Source organism: Oncorhynchus keta, unplaced genomic scaffold (genome assembly GCF_023373465.1).
Source record: "Oncorhynchus keta strain PuntledgeMale-10-30-2019 unplaced genomic scaffold, Oket_V2 Un_contig_3711_pilon_pilon, whole genome shotgun sequence".
In the NCBI taxonomy this organism is placed as follows: domain Eukaryota; kingdom Metazoa; phylum Chordata; class Actinopteri; order Salmoniformes; family Salmonidae; genus Oncorhynchus; species Oncorhynchus keta.
The window spans coordinates 36,909-56,056 of NW_026287389.1; the positions used below are offsets into that span (position 1 = coordinate 36,909).

Here is a 19,148-nt window from a genome sequence, read left to right on the forward strand (position 1 = left end):
CTACGTGGACATGCTAACAGAAAGGAAGGAGGTGGGTAGCTAGCTAAGTGTCATTGTAGCAAAGTATTTATAAACACAAAATCAGATCTCTTAAAAGTTTTGTTAATTTTCGTTTCAATAGGCCATCATTGATCATCGTTTTAATATGACACGTGACCTATTTAGAGTGTTTATATGCTGTTTAATATGACATGTGACCTATTTAGAGTGTTTATATGCTGTTTAATATGACATGTGACCTATTTAGAGTGTTTATATGCTGTTTAATATGACATGTAACCTATTTAGAGTGTTTATATGCTGTTTAATATAACATGTGACCTATTTAGAGTGTTTATATGCTGTTTAATATGACATGTGACCTATTTAGAGTGTTTATATGCTGTTTAATATGACATGTAACCTATTTAGAGTGTTTATATGCTGTTTAATATGACATGTAGCCTATTTAGAGTGTTTATATGCTGTTTAATATGACATGTGACCTATTTATAGTGTTTATATGCTGTTTAATATGACATGTAGCCTATTTAGAGTGTTTATATGCTGTTTAATATGACATGTGACCTATTTATAGTGTTTATATGCTGTTTAATATGACATGTAACCTATTTAGAGTGTTTATATGCTGTTTAATATAACATGTGACCTATTTAGAGTGTTTATATGCTGTTTAATATGACATGTGACCTATTTAGAGTGTTTATATGCTGTTTAATATGACATGTGACCTATTTAGAGTGTTTATATGCTGTTTAATATGATATGTGACCTATTTAGAGTGTTTATATGCTGTTTAATATAACATGTGACCTATTTAGAGTGTTTATATGCTGTTTAATATGACATGTGACCTATTTAGAGTGTTTATATGCTGTTTAATATGACATGTGACCTATTTAGAGTGTTTATATGCTGTTTAATATGACATGTGACCTATTTAGAGTGTTTATATGCTGTTTAATATGACATGTGACCTATTTAGAGTGTTTATATGCTGTTTAATATGACATGTGACCTATTTAGAGTGTTTATATGCTGTTTAATATAACATGTGACCTATTTAGAGTGTTTATATGCTGTTTAATATAACATGTGACCTATTTAGAGTGTTTATATGCTGTTTAATATAACATGTGACCTATTTAGAGTGTTTATATGCTGTTTAATATGACATGTGACCAATTTAGAGTGTTTATATGCTGTTTAATATAACATGTGACCTATTTAGAGTGTTTATATGCTGTTTAATATGACATGTGACCTATTTAGAGTGTTTATATGCTGTTTAATATGACATGTGACCTATTTAGAGTGTTTATATGCTGTTTAATAAACATGGTTCAAAACCAAATGACCTATTTGGGTGTTTATATGCTGTGTTTTAAATGGACCAATTTAGGGTGTTTATATGCTGTTTAAATGAGATGGGTGTTGGTTAAATGAGCCTTTTCCTGTTGTTTATTTAAATACTTTTCATTCAAACAGATGGGTTTGGTTAAATGTTAGGTCCAGGTCGTCACAACAGATGGGTGTTGGTTAAATGGTAGGTCCAGGTCGTCACAACAGATGGGTGTTGGTTAAATGGTAGGTCCAGAGTCGTCACAACAGATGGGTGTTGGTTAAATGGAAGGTCCAGGTCGTTACAACAGATGGGTGTTGGTTAAATGGTAGGTCCAGGTCGTCACAACAGATGGGTGTTGGTTAAATGGAAGGTCCAAGTCGTCACAACAGATGGGTGTTGGTTAAATGGTAGGTCCAAGTCGTCACAACAGATGGGTGTTGGTTAAATGGAAGGTCCAAGTCGTCACAACAGATGGGTGTTGGTTAAATGGTAGGTCCAAGTCGTCACAACAGATGGGTGTTGGTTAAATGGTAGGTCCAAGTCGTCACAACAGATGGGTGTTGGTTAAATGGTAGGTCCAAGTCGTCACAACAGATGGGTGTTGGTTAAATGGAAGGTCCAAGTAGTCACAACAGATGGGTGTTGGTTAAATGGTAGGTCCAAGTCGTCACAACAGATGGGTGTTGGTTAAATGGTAGGTCCAGGTCGTCACAACAGATGGGTGTTGGTTAAATGGTAGGTCCAAGTCGTCACAACAGATGGGTGTTGGTTAAATGGAAGGTCCAAGTCGTCACAACAGATGGGTGTTGGTTAAATGGAAGGTCCAAGTCGTCACAACAGATGGGTGTTGGTTAAATGGAAGGTCCAGGTCGTCACAACAGATGGGTGTTGGTTAAATGGAAGGTCCAAGTCGTCACAACAGATGGGTGTTGGTTAAATGGTAGGTCCAGGTCGTCACAACAGATGGGTGTTGGTTAAATGGAAGGTCCAAGTCGTCACAACAGATGGGTGTTGGTTAAATGGTAGGTCCAAGTCGTCACAACAGATGGGTGTTGGTTAAATGGTAGGTCCAAGTCGTCACAACAGATGGGTGTTGGTTAAATGGTAGGTCCAAGTCGTCACAACAGATGGGTGTTGGTTAAACTCTGATTTTAATGGAGCCAATTTGGAGCGTCAGTTTGGTTTCCTGTGAGTGAGGAGCGGTTGGAAAGGACGTGGAGCGCCGGAGTGGTATGCAAGCACCGCTCCATGAGCTTGATTTCCGAACGCTAAACGCCACTCACATACTCTGGTGGGGGTAGACCAATAAGGCATTGTCTTGAAGACGTTTTTAGGACATGCCATGAGACATTAGCCTGCTCTCCCACCCCTCTGGGGTCCACCATCTCATCTTCAGCTTCCTCTCATCACCACTTATTACTCCTCATCCCTTTCTATCCTCTCTGCTCTCGTCTTCCACCCTCATCCCTTTCTGTCCTCTCTGCTCTAGTCTTCCACCCTCATCCCTTTCTGTCCTCTCTGCTCCAGTCTTCCGCCCTCATCCTTTCTGCCCTCTCTGCTCTCGTCTTCCGCCCTCATCCCTTTCTGCAGTCTCTGCTCTCGTCTTCCACCCTCATCCCTTTCTGTCCTCTCTGCTCCTGTCTTCCACCCTCATCCTTTTCTGTCCTCTCTGCTCCTGTCTTCCACCCTCATCCCTTTCTGTCCTCTCTGCTCTCGTCTTCCACCCTCATCCCTTTCTGCCCTCTCTGCTCCTGTCTTCCACCCTCATCCCTTTCTGCCCTCCCTGCTCTGTCTTCCACCCTCATCCCTTTCTGTCCTCTCTGCTCTCGTCTTCCACCCTCATCCCTTTCTGCCCTCTCTGCTCCTGTCTTCCGCCCTCATCCCTTTCTGCCCTCTCTGCTCCTGTCTTCTACCCTCATCCCTTTCTGCCCTCTCTGCTCTTGTCTTCCGCCCTCATCCCTTTCTGCCCTCTCTGCTCCTGTCTTCCACCCTCATCCCTTTCTGTCCTCTCTGCTCTCGTCTTCCAACCTCATCCCTTTCTGTCCTCTCTGCTCTCGTCTTCCACCCTCATCCCTTTCTGCCCTCTCTGCTCCTGTCTTCCACCCTCATCCCTTTCATCTTCCATTCCTGGACATTAACCCACATCTTCCTCCTCTTTCATCCTCTTCTTTCGCAACTTCAATTTCTCCTCTGGTTTCCCCTTAATCTCCCCCATATCCTCTCCGCTCGCTCACTTCCTTCTTTAGTCCTCAAAAGATGATCTGGAAAATAACCAAACTAAAACTAAAAAACCCTCTTCCACTGTTACTCCTCCACACCTAACTGACAGACAGACATCACAGAGGATCGGCCTGTCTCACCTCTCTAAGAGGGGACTAATTTGACACACATCCCCTAGTCTCATACTACAGCTGACCCCTGACCTCTTACCCTGCCATGGCACCCCAGTACCCCACCGGGGGGGTTATCCATCAGTCTGAGGGTCACAGCAGGGTAAGGAGACTTCATTGGGTAATTCTCACATTCTACAGAGCTTCGTCAGGTGAGGTGAGCAGCCTTCATTGTGAAACTGAATGACTGACAAGTGTGTGAGCGTGTGTCTAGTATGAGTAAAGTATGACCGAGAATGCACACTATTTGTAGGTGTGTTTGTTTTTGTCTGTGTCAGTGCATAAATATGTATCTGCGTGTCACACCACAAGTGTGTGTGAGTGTGTGTGTCCCTGTGAGTGTGTTTTCCCTGTGAGTGTGTGTTAGAGACAGAGATGCAGGTAGAGGTAGAGAAAGAGACACCACTAGAGAGATAGACAGATGAATAGTTGAAGGAGAGTGACAGAGAGAGAGAGAGAGAGAGAGAGACAGAGATGCAGGTAGAGGTAGAGAAAGAGACACCACTAGAGAGATAGACAGATGAATAGTTGAAGGAGAGTGAGAGAGAGAGAGAGAGAGAGAGACAGAGATGCAGGTAGAGGTAGAGAAAGAGACACCACTAGAGAGATAGACAGATGAATAGTTGAAGGAGAGTGACAGAGAGAGAGAGAGAGAGAGAGACAGAGATGCAGGTAGAGGTAGAGAAAGAGACACCACTAGAGAGATAGACAGATGAATAGTTGAAGGAGAGTGACAGAGAGAGAGAGAGAGAGAGAGACAGAGATGCAGGTAGAGGTAGAGAAAGAGACACCACTAGAGAGATAGACAGATGAATAGTTGAAGGAGAGTGAGAGAGAGACAGAGAGAGAGAGACAGAGATGCAGGTAGAGGTAGAGAAAGAGACACCACTAGAGAGATAGACAGATGAATAGTTGAAGGAGAGTGACAGAGAGAGAGAGAGAGAGACAGAGATGCAGGTAGAGGTAGAGAAAGAGACACCACTAGAGAGATAGACAGATGAATAGTTGAAGGAGAGTGAGAGAGAGAGAGAGAGAGAGAGACAGAGATGCAGGTAGAGGTAGAGAAAGAGACACCACTAGAGAGATAGACAGATGAATAGTTGAAGGAGAGTGACAGAGAGAGAGAGAGAGAGAGACAGAGATGCAGGTAGACAGAGAGGTAGAGGAAGAGAAAGAGACACCACTAGAGAGATAGACAGATGAATAGTTGAAGGAGAGTGACAGAGAGAGAGAGAGAGACAGAGATGCAGGTAGAGGTAGAGAAAGAGACACCACTAGAGAGATAGACAGATGAATAGTTGAAGGAGAGTGACAGAGAGAGAGAGAGACAGAGATGCAGGTAGAGGTAGAGAAAGAGACACCACTAGAGAGAGATAGACAGATGAATAGTTGAAGGAGAGTGACAGAGAGAGAGAGAGAGAGAGACAGAGATGCAGGTAGAGGTAGAGAAAGAGACACCACTAGAGAGAGATAGACAGATGAATAGTTGAAGGAGAGTGACAGAGAGAGAGAGAGAGAGACAGAGATGCAGGTAGAGGTAGAGAAAGAGACACCACTAGAGAGATAGACAGATGAATAGTTGAAGGAGAGTGACAGAGACAGAGAGAGAGAGAGAGAGAGAGACAGAGATGCAGGTAGAGGTAGAAAAAGAGGCTGAGCTGCCGCCCGGGGCGGACGTGTCCTGGAGTGATTAGTTGGCTTGGTGTGGGACGTCACACAGGGCTGGGAGGGAATCTCATCGCTATCTCACATGCCAATCAACATCCCTCTGGGACTGTTGTCCAACGGGTCACAGCCACGCCGATACACGCAGACGGAACGCAAAGGTAAACACAGACATGCACACACCTGGGGTGAGGCAGTGACTCAGCAGAAATGGCCGCCGCACCCCCACCATGCATTACCCAGAATGCCAAGCACCTATCACAGCATTGAGAGAGTGCAGAGCATTATGTAATAATGGGATACAACGGCTGATTGGCAGGTGAGATCCAGGCTGTATCACAACCGGCTGTGATTGGGAGTCCCATAGGGCGGCGCACAATTGTCCCAGTGTCGTACGAGTTTGGCCGGTGTAGGCCGTCATTGTAAATAAGAATTTGTTCTTAACTGACTTGCCTATTTAAATAAAGGTTAAATAAATGTTTGATTGGTTTGATGGGCGACTGGTGACGTCATGAGGGATACTCTGGAAATTCACACCACACACACAATACAGATCACCACCAGGGAATTTGATTGGCATTTCATATCGTGTGCTCGCTTATGTCAACATGTGTTGTAGCCAGTTTGACCTGACCTCTTTCCTCTCCCTCTCTTTTCTACTCCATGTCTTACTTTTATTAAGAGTGCTGCCTGTCATTCCCACGACAACCCCACACAAAGCCTGTCCCTCACAGACAGTATGCAGCAGTACAACATCACCCAGTCCCACCGAGGCTCAGGGAGGAGCCCAGCAGACATACAGATCCACTAAGGAGGGGAATTAAAAGGCCGTTCAGAATAACCACCTTGACTTTTATGGACCTTATAAATCTACACTGGAGACAGCTTTTCAGAGGGAGAAGAGGAGAGGAGGAAAGGGAGGAGAGAAAGGAGGAAGAGGGGGTGAGAGAGAGGGAGGAGAGAGGGGAGGAGAGAGGGTGAGAGAGGGAGAGGAGAGAGGGTGATAAAGAGTAGAGGGGTATAAAGAGTGGAAGTCCCTCCTCTCCCTCTCTCCTCCTACCAGAGACGATAACTCCCTGATTAACCACTACAAGGCCAGAGTATGATAAGTTAATAATAAGATAATGATACAGTAATGAGGGACAATGATGAGTTTGACAGAGGAGAGGCCCTTCATCTGGAGAGAAGAGCCACAGAGATGGATTACAGTGAAGGAGAGTGAATCTGTGTGTGTGTATGTGTATGTGTATGTATGTGTGTGTGTGTGTGTGTGTGACGGATAAAGGCAAGGGCAAGAGGGAGGGCAGCTGCACTTGAGTACTTGGATTGGGGGGGTCTGAGGAGGGAGAAAAGCGAGGGAGGAGACAGACACAGAGGGCCTTAATGGAGGGGCTGGCTAGAGAAGCCAGAGGGTCAGGGAAGGGTTGAATTAGCATAGTCAAACCTTTAATGTCAGGAGAGCTCAGTCAGGACTCTGAATATCTACAATATAGAGTGAAAATGACAGATTCTGTACTAGGTCAGTCGAGTGACGGAGGTGTGTACCAATGCGGAAACAGAACCAACCCAGTGCTTGACAGTCCCAAGATTTAACTTAACACCTGCCAGACCCTGGTATAATTATCTCATCAGATGTACAGGCATATACACTGCACTATCCACACATTCCATACTATAGTAACAAAAGTTCTCAACAATAACAGGAAGTAGGTGTCATAGGGGTGTGATAAAAGTCCATAGTAACTAAAGTTCTTAACAATAAAAGGAAGTAGGTGTCATAGGGGCGTGATAAAAGTCCATAGTAACTAAAGTACTCAACAATAACAGGAAGTAGGTGTCATAGGGGCGTGATAAATGTCGATAAAAGTCCATAGTAAGTTGCTCGGCAGTAGGTGTGACAACACTGGTGTATCTATAGTTTCACCTTTCTCATTGCCAACCGACAGCTGGAGAAAGTTCAAACCTCTTGATGCACCAATCCCGTTAGCGGGATCATTTTCGTCAACCACCGCTGAATTGCAGAGCGCCAAATTCAAATTAAAGCACTAAAAATATTTCATTTTCATGAAATCACAAGTGCAATATAGCAAAACAGAGCTTAGCTTGTTTTTAATCCACCTGGCGTGTCAGATTTCAATAAAGCTTTTTGGCGAAAACATACCAAGTGTTTATGTTAGCACATCTCTCTCAGAAGACCAAATATTACAAACAGCTAGCAGCCAAGTAGATTGGTCACGAAAGTCAGAAAATCAATAAATTAAATTGCTTACCTTTGATGATCTTCGGATGTTTGCACCCACGAGACTCCCAGTTACACAATAAATGTTGCTTTTGTTCCATAAAGATTATTTTTAGATCCAAAATACCTCAATTTGGTTGGTGCGTTATGTTCAGAAATCAACAGGCTCGAGCGGTCACAACATCGCAGACGAAAATTCCAAATAGTATCCGTAATGTTCGCAGAAACATGTCAAATGTTTTTTATAATCAATCCTCAGGTTGTTTTTACAATATATAATCGATAATATATCAACCGGGAATGTAGCTTCTTCAGAGAGAGAGAGAAAATGGATACTCCAAGCCGTTGCGCATACAAAACGCTGCTGGCACCCAGCCATACAATGACGCGATGTCATTTTTCTCGCTCATTTTTCAAAATAAAAGCCTGAAACTATGTCTAAAGACTGTTCACACCATGGGGAAGCCATAGGGAAAGGAATCTGGTTGATATCCCTTTAAATGGAGCGAAGGCAGGCTATGGAACATGGAGCTTTCAAAATAGAGGCCACTTCCTGGTTTGATTTACCTCAGGTTTTCGCCTGCAATATCAGTTCTGTTATACTCACAGACCATATTTTGACAGTTTTGGAAACTTTAGAGTGTTTTCTATCCTAATCGGACAATTATATGCACATTCTAGATTCTGACCCTGAGAAATAGGCAGTTTAATTTGGGTACGTTTTTCATCCAAACATCAAAATTCTGCCCCCTACACTCAAGAGGTTTTAACAGAGACTAGTGAAGCGAGGCTAACGCCAGAGACAATTCAAAATAACCATCAGCACTTACTGTGAGCCATGCTGTGGACAGGAAGAATGCAGAAGAAATTAAATGCATAAGGTTTTAAATAAATCATTACTTCTGTTCTCAATGGAGATCTGTAATAAGTTCACGCTTTCATTAAAATTATAATATGATTTGGCTGTTGAGATAATGTGTTTTTTTCTGCATGTATGAGTATGTGCCTGAATGTATATTTGAAAGACATATTTGAAAGACAGCGTGTGTGAAAGACAGCGTGTGTGAAAGACAGCGTGTGTGAAAGACAGCGTGTGTGAAAGACAGCGTGTGTGAAAGACAGCGTGTGTGAAAGACAGAGTGTGTGAAAGACAGAGTGTGTGAAAGACAGCGTGTGTGAAAGACAGCGTGTGTGAAAGACAGAGTGTGTGAAAGCGTGTGTGACAAGACAGCGTGTGTGAAAGACAGCGTGTGTGAAAGACAGAGTGTGTGAAAGACAGCGTGTGTGAAAGACAGCGTGTGTGAAAGACAGCGTGTGTGAAAGACAGCGTGTGTGAAAGAAAGACAGCGTGTGTGAAAGACAGCGTGTGTGAAAGACAGCGTGTGTGAAAGACAGCGTGTGTGAAAGACAGCGTGTGTGAAAGACAGCGTGTGTGAAAGACAGCGTGTGTGAAAGACAGTGTGTGTGAAAGATAAGAGTGTGAAAGAGTATGAGAGAAAGCGTGTGAAAAGATAACAGGATATGACACTTGTTTGTTTGCTAGATTACGTAACCACACACTCGAACGGGTTGTTGTGGTGGCAGAGGCCTACCTCAATGGTGAACTGCTTCCTCTTGAGTTTGAAGGCCAGGTCCTTGTTGTCGGGCAGATCACACACCAGGCAGTTCAGATAGGGCAGCTGACGTACATCTAGCAGACCTGGGAGAGAAGAGGACAGAGGGAAACCAATTTGGATAAAGGACAAAGTACACATCATCCATGGGTGCATCTCAATAGTCAAAGTGGCTTCCTCAATTGTCTCCTTTCCTTTCTCTGCACTGATGTGGAAACAAAGTGGATTGTGAACAGGTTATACCTGGAAGGCATTCTCCACCTTCCTTAAACCTATCTTATATTTTCAGATCAGATGAAGGCATGGACATGGGAAGAGGAAGTCACTATAGACTATTGAGATGCACCCCTCACGCACCAAAGGAGTTGTAATGGCCAGTTATGTGCCAGGCCCTCACATACCTCCTATTAGGAGGGAGCTCAGGAGACAGGTTCCTTCGCCCTCCATGTTTCCCTCTCTCCTTCCCTCACTCTATCCTCCCTTCCAATCAGGAGCTGCAATATTCAGCACTTGAAGCACTCAGGCAAAATGTTGTGATTATACTCAAGTAATGAGGCAGAACAAGATAAACAGGGACTTCTATTCCAGAGGACAAACTAATTGAGTTCTTATTTCAGGAAGGAAGACCGGCAGGCTGGAATGACTGTGTGTGTGTGTGTGTGTGTGTGTGTGTGTGTGTGTGTGTGTGTGTGTGTGTGTGTGTGTGTGTGTGTGTGTGTGTGTGTGTGTGTGTGTGTGCTGTAGGGCTTGCTATACATAATATGTTGTAGATGGGTGGGGTGGTGGGCGAGAGGATTAAATAGGTTCACTTTTCATAGGAAGAGACCTTAAGAAATTCTCCCTCCCTCCGTAAAGTGACATTTCATAAAACTGGAAAGCAGGGATGGTACAAAAGAAGGAGAAGAGAGAGAGAGAGAGAGAGAGGGGAATAGATGGAGAAAGAGAGGGGGATGGTGAGTTCTCTCCGTGCACTTGGGTGATTTCCTATCGCCTGATTCGTTGTGACAGGCATCCCAGCATGCTTTGAGCAGCCCTGAACTGCTGCTACAAAACGCACACACACAAAACACACAATGAACACACATTTGCAAATTCTTAAACAGAGGATGTATATTTTGATATAGGTCAAATACTGCCAGTATAGTTAAATATCAGATCAACATCTTTCTAACAGAGAGATTCAAACCTCAGCTGTGTATTATATTAAACTGTATCATTGTGCGGTGGGTGAACACAAAGCAAAACAATAGCGGTCAGTGGGACAGGTTAGGGACGTGGGACAGGTTAGGGACGTGGGACATGTCAGCATGTAAATAAAACATTGTGTTAGAGGAGAAACTAAAAGATGCCATTTAATCATTCTTCATCTGTCTCAACTAGGGCTGACTAACCAGACTGATAGGAAAGGAGGAATAAACCAAAGGAAATGAGGAATAAAACAGAGGAGAGGAGAAGGGGAATAAACCAGAGGAAAGGGGGAGAGGAGAGGGAGAAAGAACCAGAGGAAAGAAAAGGGGAATAACCAGAGGAAAGGAGAATAAACCAGAGGAAAGGAGAAGGGGAATAAACCAGAGGAAAGGAGAAGGGGAATAAACCAGAGGAGAGGGGGAATAAACCAGAGGAAAGGGGGAATAAACCAGAGGAGAAGGGGAATAAACCAGAGGAAAGGAGAAGGGGAATAAACCAGAGGAGAGGGGGAATAAACCAGAGGAAAGGGGGAATAAACCAGAGGAAAGGGGGAATAAACCAGAGGAGAGGGGGAATAAACCAGAGGAAAGGAGAAGGGGAATAAACCAGAGGAGAGGGGGAATAAACCAGAGGAAAGGAGAAGGGGATAAACCAGAGGAGAGGGGGAATAAACCAGAGGAAAGGGGGAATAAACCAGAGGAAAGGGGGAATAAACCAGAGGAAAGGGGGAATAAACCAGAGGAGAAGGGGAATAAACCAGAGGAAAGGAGAAGGGGAATAAACCAGAAGAGAGGGGGAATAAACCAGAGGAAAGGAGAAGGGGAATAAACCAGAGGAAAGGGGGAATAAACCAGAGGAAAGGGGGAGTAAACCAGAGTAGAGGGGGAATAAACCAGAGGAGAGGGGAATAAACCAGAGGAGAGGGGAATAAACCAGAGGAGAGGGGGAATAAACCAGAGGAAGGGAATAAACCAGAGGAAAGGGGGAATAAACCAGAGGAAAGGAGAATGGGAATAAACCAGAGGAAAGGGGGAATAAACCAGAGGAAAGGGGAATAAACCAGAGGAAAGGGGGAATAAACCAGAGGAAAGGGGGAATAAACCAGAGGAAAGGGGGAATAAACCAGAGGAGAGGGGGAATAAACCAGAGGAAAGGGGGAATAAACCAGAGGAAAGGGGGAATAAACCAGAGGAAAGGGGGAATAAACCAGAGGAAAGGGGGAATAAACCAGAGGAAAGGGGGAATAAACCAGAGGAAAGGGGGAATAAACCAGAGGAAAGGGTAGAGGAATAAACCAGAGGAAAAGGGGAATAAACAAGAGGAGAGGAGAAGGGGAATAAACCAGAGGAAAGGGGGAATAAACCAGAGGAAAGGGTAGAGGAATAAACCAGAGGAGAGTGGGAATAAACCAGAGGAGAGGGGCAATAAACCAGAGGAGAGGGGCAATAAACCAGAGGAAATGGGAGAGGAGAGGGGGAATAAACCAGAGGAAAGGGGGAATAAAACAGAGGAGAGGGGGAGGGGAATAACCAGAGGAAAGGAGAAGGGGAATGACCAGAGGAAAGGAGGAGGAGAAGGGGAATAAACCATAGGAAATTAGGAGAGGAATAAACCAGAGGAAAAGAGCAAGAGAGAAAGAGAGAGGCATGACTAAAAATACCTCCATCTCTTAAACTGACCTTTATGTGTGGGAGAGAGAGAGTGAGGGAGTGATGGAGAGAGGGAACGTGTGTATGAGGGAGGGGGGAGAGAGAGAGAGAGTGTGAGGGAGTGATGGAGAGAGGGAATGTGTGTATGAGAGAGGGAGATGCTTTTAAATATATATATATATCTCCTTCCTCTTCCCCCTCTCAGACTGTCATCCTCCATGTCAGAGCAGACTAAACCATCTATGGAGAGAGGAGTGGACAGAGAAAAAGATGGAGAGAGTGATGGTGAAGAATATGGATTCCCCAGCATTGGTCCACTCCGCTCTACACCAGGCCTCAGGGGTATATGGGACTGGGGTTGTATGTGTGTGGAGGGAGGGCGGGAGAGAGGAGCTCTGCTGGGGGTGAGAGGGGCGAGGGGGAGAGTGCGGCGTGGCAGCTGAATCCCCCGGCCTGTCTAGTGAGGAGCACGTCTGATTGAGCAGCAGCCCACTAACAGGCCCTGACAGCCTGGGCTGCCCTGTGAGGGGCCTGCCTGCCTGCCTAGCCGACCAGCCTCCACAATCGCGCGCGAGAGAGAGACACACACACACACACACACACACACACACACACACACACACACACACACACACACACACACACACACACACACACACACACACACACATCCATTTTATGCACTGGCCCTGTGTGTGTGTGGGGGGGTTACCGTGGTAATCTTTGTACAGGGGGTTGGTCTCTCTCTCTGAGCCTCTGAAGGACTCTAGAGCGATGGCCGTGTCACACAACCTGGTTATATTGCCCATCAGAGCTCTGTTCTGTAGGAGAGAGAGAGATGGAGAGAAGAAAGAGAGATGGAGAGTGAGGGTGAGGGAAAGACACAAAAAGGGAGAGAGGAGAGAGAAAGATGAGTGATCACAGGTAATTGAAAACCTCCTGACGTCAGCGCTGAAATTAAATGAGGTAATCATTACCCGGCAGTTGTTGAGGTTACATGGAGAAAGGTATGGAGGGGGGCAGTTGTTGAGGTCACATGGAGAAAGGTATGGGGGGGGGCAGTTGTTGAGGTTATATGGAGAAAGGTGTGGGGGGCAGTTTTTGAGGTTACATGGAGAAAGGTGTGGGGGGGGAAGTTTTTGAGGTTACATGGAGAAAGGTGTGGGGGGGAAGTTTTTGAGGTTACATGGAGAAAGGTGTGGGGGGGAAGTTGTTGAGGTTACATGGAGAAAGGTGTGGGGGGGCAGTTGTTGAGGTCAGATGTAGAATGGTGTGGGGGGGCAGTTGTTGAGGTTATATGGAAAATGGTGTGGGGGGCAGTTGTTGAGGTCAGATGTAGAATGGTGTGGGGGGCAGTTGTTGAGGTCAGATGTAGAATGGTGTGGGGGGCAGTTGTTGAGGTTATATGGAAAATGGTGTGGGGGGCAGTTGTTGAGGTCAGATGGAGAATGGTGTGGGGGGCAGTTGTTGAGGTCAGATGGAGAATGGTGTGGGGGGCAGTTGTTGAGGTTATATGGAAAATGGTGTGGGGGGCAGTTGTTGAGGTCAGATGGAGAATGGTGTGGGGGGGCAGTTGTTGAGGTTATATGGAGAATGGTGTGGGGGTAAAGGTAAACATTAGGAGCAGGAAGGAGGAGATGCTGCATAATATATTTGTACCACATAACACACAAGTAGAGAGATGTGCATATGTACACTCACGCACAAAGACAAACACACACGCAACATGCACACAAGAACACAAACACATAGTTAAAGGAGTGAAGGGGAGAGGATCGCTCGAGGAGGGCTCCCCTGCTGGTCAGATCTCCCTCTGTTGTGACAGCAGAGAACAAGGAAGAAGGAGAGAGAGGAATGCAGGGAGAGGGAGGGAGGGAGGGAGGGAGGGAGGGAGGGAGGGAGGGAGGGAGGGAGGGAGGGAGGGAGGGAGGGAGGGAGGGAGGGAGGGAGGGAGGGAGGGAGGGAGGGAGGGAGGGGGGAAAGCAGGGAGAGAGCGAGAGAGGAAGAGGGAGAGAGGAAGAGAGGGACGCAGTGAGTGAGGAAGAGCGGGACGCAGGGAGAGGGGAAGAGAGAGAGAGGGAGAGAGGGACGCAGGGATGGTGGGAGTCTTCTATTATTCATCTCCTCAGCCTCTTAAATCATTAAGGTCCTCCTCTCTGTGTTGGCTGCCTGCCACCTGCCTGATGCAGTTTTCATGCCTTCCTGTCTTATCTTCCTTTCTTGTTCTCCATCCTTTACACTTGTGTTCTACTGTTAAAGTATGCATGTTCCCCCAGTCAGGCCTCAGAGCACTTAGAGGCTGAGGTCAGTCACACACAGAAATTAAACCCCAGGTGAGCGAAATTACTTAGCACACATTTTAATTGTACTGTTTAGAGGGGTGAGTCACCAATAGTGTGTTTGTGGTCGGTGATTTTAGGATGGCCAACTAAATGAACATCCTGTCTATAATTTTCAGCTATACTTTTCGTGGCTGTTTATTTACCACCACAGACAGATGCTGGCACTAAGTCCGCACTCAGTCAGCTGTTTAAGGAAATAAGCAAACAGGAAACCACTCACCCAGAGGCGGTGCTCCTAGTGGCCGGAGACTTTAATGCAGGGAAACTTAAATCAGTTTTACAAACCTCTATCAACATGTTAAATGTGCAACCAGAGGGAAAAAATCTAGATCACCTGTACTCCAAACACAGAGACGCGTACAAAGCTCTCCCTCGCCCTCCAGTTGATAAATCCGACCACAACTCTATCCTCCTAATTCCTGCTTACAAGCAAAAATTAAAGCAGGAAGCCCCAGTGACTCAGTCTATAAAAAAATGGTCAGATACACCACCTCAGTCACTGGCTTTATCAATAAGTGCATTGAGGACGTCGTCCCCACAGTGACTGTACGTATATACCCCAACCAGAAGTCATGGATTACAGGCAACATTCGCACTGAGCTAAAGGGTACAGCTGACGCTTTCAAGGTGCGGGACTCTAACCCGGAAGCTTACAAGAAATCCCGCTATGCCCTGAGACGAACCATCAAACAGGCAAAGCGTCAATACAGGGCTAAGATTGAATCATACTACACCGGCTCAGACGCTCGTCGGATGTGGCAGGGCTTGCAAACTATTACAGACTACAAAGGGAAGCACAGCCGTGAGCTGCCCAGTGACACGAGCCTACCAGATGAGCTAAATCACTTCTATGCTCGCTTCGAGGCATGCAGGAGAGCATCAGCTGTTCCGTAGCGTCCATAGCCATGAAGTGCTTTGAAAGGCTGGTAATGGCTCACATAACACCATTATCCCAGAAACCCTAGACCCACTCCAATTTGCATACAGCCCAAACAAATCCACAGATGATGCAATCTCTATTGCACTCCACACTGCCCTTTCCTACTTGGACAAAAGGAACACCTATGTGAAAATGCTGTTCATTGACAACAGCTCAGTGTTCAACACCATAGTACCCTCAAAGCTCATCACCAAGCTAAGGATCCTGGGACTAAACACCTCCCTCTGCAACTGGATCCTGGACTTCCTGACAGGCTGCCCCCAGGTGGTAAGGGTAGGTAGCAACACATCTGCCACGCTGATCCTCAACACTGGAGCTCCCCAGGGGCGCGTGCTCAGTCCCCTCCTGTACTCCCTGTTCACCCACGACTGCATGGCCAGGCACGACTCCAACACCATCATTAAGATTGCTGACTACACGACAATGGCAGGCCTGATCACCCACAATGACGAGACAGTCTATAGGGAGGAGGTCAGAGACCTGGCCGGGTTGTACCAGAATAACAACCTATACCTCAACGTAACCAAGACTAAGGAGATGATTGTGGACTACAGGAAAAGGAGCACCGAGCACATCCCCATTCTCATCGATGGGGCTGTAGTGGAGCAGGTCGAGAGCTTCACATTCCTTGGTGTCCACATCAACAACAAACTAGAATGGTCCAAACACACCAAGACAGTCGTGAAGAGGGCACGGCAAAGCCTATTCCCCCTCAGGAAACTAAAAAGATTTGGCATGGGTCCTGAGATCGTCAAAAGGTTCTACAGATACAACATCGAGAGCATCCTGACCGGTTGCATCACTGCCTGGTGCGGCAATTGCTCGGCCTCTGACCGCAAGGCACTTCAGAGGGTAGTGCGTATGGCAAAGCTGCCTGCCATCCATGACCTCTACACCAGGCGGTGTCAGAGGAAGGCCCTAAAAATGGTCAAAGACCTCAGCCACCCATCATAGACTGTTCTCTCTGCTACCGCATGGCAAGCTGTATCGGAGTGCCAAGTCTAGGACAAAAAGGCTTCTCAACAGTTTTTACCCCCAAGCCATAAGTCTCCTGAACAGGTAACCAAATGGTTACCTGGACTATCTGCATTGTGTCCCACCACCCGTCAACCCCTCTTTTTACACTTCTGCTACTCTCTGTTCATCATACATGCACAGTCACTTTAACGATACCTACATGTACATACTACCTCAATAAGCCTGACTAACAGTATATAGCCTTGCTACTCTTTTTTCAAAAGTCTTTTTACTGTTGTTTTATTTCTTTACTTACCTACACACACACACACCTTTTTTTCCACACCATTGGTTAGAGCCTGTAAATAAGCATTTCCCTGATTTTGGAAGTTACCTGTAGGTCATCAGACAACATATTACAATCAATAAACCAAATGCCGATGTCTTGCCGCTTCCGCCCTGGCATGCTGTCAATTTACTTCTGGGCCACATCCTGACTGATGGCAGCCCATTATTGCATAATCAATGCTTGGAGTTGGTCAGAATTTTTTTTTGGTTTTGTTTGTCCACCCGCCTCTTGAGGACTGACCACAAATTCTCAATGGGATTAAGATCTGGGAGATTCCTGGACATGGACCCACATTTTTTTGGGTCCATGGCCACATTATAAGAATGTGAAATGTCAGAAAAATAGTAGAGAGAATTATTTATTTCAGCTTTTATCTCTTTCATCACATTCCCAGTGGGTCAGAAGTTAACATACACTCAATTAGCATTTGGTAGCATTGCCTTTAAATTGTTAAACTTGGGTCAAATGTTTCGGGTAGCCTTCCACAAGCTTCCCACAATAAGTTGGGTGAATTTTGGCCCATTCCTCCTGACAGAGCTGGTGTAACTGAGTCAGGTTTGTAGGCCTCCTTGCTCACACAGGTTTTTTCAGTTCTGCCCACAAATGTTTTATATGATTGAGGTCAGGGCTTTGTGATGGCCACTCCAATACCTTGACTTTGTTGTCCTTAAGCCATTTTGCCACAACTTTGGAAGTATGCTTGGGGTCATTGTCCATTTGGAAGACCCATTTGCGACCAAGCTTTTAACTTCCCGACTGATGTCATGAGATGTTGCTTCAATATATCCATATTATTTTCCTACCTCATGATACCATCTATTTTGTGAAGTGCACCAGTCCCTCCTGCAACAAAGCACCCTCACAACATGATGCTGCCACCCCCGTGATTCATGGTTGGGATGGTGTTATTCAGCTTGCAAGCCTCCCCCTTTTACCTCCAAACATAACAATGGTCATTATGGCCAAACAGTTCTATTTTTGTTTCATCAGACCAGAGAACATTTCTCCAAGATTTATGATCTTTGTCCCCATGTGCAGTTGCAAACCATAGTCTGCCATTTTTATGGCAGTTTTGGAGCAGTGGCTTCTTCCTTGCTGAGCGGCCTTTCAGGTTATGTCAATATAGGACTCGTTTTACTGTGGATATAGATACTTTTGTACCCGTTTCCTCCAGAATCTTCACAAGGTCCTTTGCTGTTGATCTGGGATTGATTTGCACTTTTCGCACCAAAGTACATTCATCTCTAGGGGAAAGAACGAGTCTCCATCCTGAGCAGTATGACGGCTGCGTGGACCCATGGTGTTTATACTTGAGTACTGTTGTTTGTTCAGATAAATGTGGTACCTTCAGGTGTTTGGAAATTGCTCCCAAGGATGAACCCGACTTGTGGAGGTCTACAATTTCTTTTCTGAGGTCTTGGCTGATATTTTTGATTTTCCCATGATGTCAAGCGAAGAGGCACTGAGTTTGAAGTTAGGCCTTGAAATACATCCACAGGTACACCTCCAATTGACTCAAACAATGTCAATAAGAAGCTTCTAAAGCCATGACATCATTTTCTGGAATTTTCCAAGCTGTTTAGTCAACTTATTGTATGTAAACTTCTGACCCACTGGAATTGTGATACAGTGAATTATAAGTGAAATAATCTGTCTGTAAACAATTGTTGGAAAAAGTACTTGTGTCATGCACAAAGTAGATGTCCTAACCAACTTGCCAAAACTATAGTTTGTTAACAAGAAATTTGTGGTGGTTGAAAAAACGAGTTTTAATGACTCCAACCTAAGTGTATGTACATTTCCGACTTAAAATTATGTCAAATCACATACAGTTGATCTGTGGCCAATGACCTTGAATCTTCTTGGATGGGTACTTCTAATGTAACTAAGGCAGCACCCAAGGGGCTTGAATTTCGAGCTCTACCCTTAGATTTGGCGGTGACGTAGTGTCCCCATGAGTGACAGAACACTGAGCCAATCACGGTGCAAATAGAGAACATTACCAACCCTTATGTTCTGTATTTTCCACTGGCTGCCCCTCCACCACAGAAAGCTCTGAGCGAGGCTGAAACACCTGCATTTTGGAGCTGCCTTACTCAAGAAAGCAAAAAAGAGACCAAGTTTGTATGTGGCTTTAAATGTACATCGTTTCCAAACTGATGTGTGACACGTATTAATGTCAACATTACATGCAAAACATGCATCCCTCAAAAAATAATATATATGATTATTTTTAGCGAAAAAGGTAGGGATCAAAACTAGTGGGGCTCTGAATGACGGGTGTGTGTGATGAGCAAGGGGACCGAGGTCCTGATTAAAGTTTCAAGTGGACTGTGGCACTGGGCGGTGTGAGGAGGCTTTCTATGCATCACTCTTCCTCCCTGGGTGTGGGTGTTTAATAATGGATAGCCCAGCCAGCCCCACTGCTGCCAGTCTAGACTGTCTGTGGCTGAGAGAGACCAGACTAACCA

The 19,148-nt window shown here is 45.4% G+C and overlaps 1 pseudogene; it reads right to left on the minus strand.

Moving 5' to 3' along the window:
- Nucleotides 1–9,168: 9,168 nt before the first annotated feature.
- Nucleotides 9,169–19,148, minus strand: part of LOC127924132 (elongator complex protein 4-like) — a 44,974-nt pseudogene continuing 34,994 nt past the window's right edge.